Source organism: Eimeria mitis, genomic scaffold (assembly GCF_000499745.2).
Source record: "Eimeria mitis Houghton genomic scaffold, Emh_scaff1700, whole genome shotgun sequence".
Taxonomy (NCBI): domain Eukaryota; phylum Apicomplexa; class Conoidasida; order Eucoccidiorida; family Eimeriidae; genus Eimeria; species Eimeria mitis.
Window position 1 is genome coordinate 279 of NW_013570016.1, and position 1,504 is coordinate 1,782.

A 1,504-nucleotide genomic window follows, 5' to 3' on the forward strand; every position below is an offset into this window, starting at 1 on the left:
TTGTTTTATAATGAAATAGAATAAAATAAAAATAGATAAATAAATAAAATAAATAAAAATAAATAAAAATAAATAAAAATAAATAAAAATAAATATTTTTTTAATTACCTCTTTTGTGATTCTGTCTGCATCAACAAACTCAGTTTTTCCTTTTTTTACAATAACACATTCAACATTTCTTTTTCCGCTTTCTACGACTTCAGCAACAGCACTAATAGCTAAACTAAAAGTTTCTTCTTCATTCATTTCTTCTTTATAATTTTTCTCTAAATATTCCTGTACAGTCTGAGGTGTACATACACCGCAGCAATATAAACACACAAATATTTATAAATAATTTAAACATATATCACTTATATATTCAACACACAACACAAATACATAACACTATATTTTTACCACATAATATACATCCATTCATGCATGCAAACAGTGTATGCATGCATGCATGCATGCAGTGTATACATGCATGAAGTGTATGCATAAATGCATGCAGTGTATACATGCATGAAGTGTATGCATGCATGCATGCAGTGTATGCATGCATGCATGCATGCATGCATGCAGTATATACATAAATTTATATATCCCAGCGAACTTTTCTGTCTATCTATCTGCACAGATGTGAGCAATCATAAATTTAAATAAACTTCTTCCACACCTCACCAAACAAATAAATAAAATAAAAAAAAAAAAAATAAATAAATCAATATAAATAAATAAACAAATAAATAAATAAATAAATAAACAAACAAATAAATAAACAAATAAATAAACAAACAAACAAACAAATAAATAAATAAATAAACAAATAAACAAACAAACAAACAAACAAACAAACAAATAAATAAACAAACAAACAAACAAACAAACAAACAAACAAACAAACAAACAAACAAACAAACAAACAAACAAATAAATAAAATAAACAAATAAACAAACAAATAAACTAAACATACTTTTGAGTTTTTCCCTAGTGCCTGGGCCTTCCACCTAGCGAAGATGCCTGAGGGCTCCGTCTGATAGAGCGCCAGCTGCCCCTCAGCATCAACGCCAGCCAGCAGCACAGACAAACCAAAGGGACGCACGCCACCCCGGTGCGTGTACTTCTGTATACCAACAGCAGCAGCAGCAGCAGCAGCAGCAGCAGCAGCAGCAGCAGCAGCAGCAGCAGCAGGAGGAGCAGCAGCAGCAGCAGCAAAAGAAAGGAAAGCTAATGTACACGCTTCATCGTCAATTATTATTATTATAAAATAACAGCATTAAGATAATAAAACAATACAAGTATTTTTACTATATATATATATATATACATATATATATATATATATTTATATATTTATTTATTTATATTTATATATATTTATATACAGCAATATAACCACGACGAACAGCCCCCAGCATCAGCCAGCACCCCCTCCCCGCCCCCGCCCCCGCCCCAAAAAAAAAAAAAAAAAAAAAAAAAAAAAAAAAAAAAAAAAAAAAAAAAAAAAAAAAAAAAAAA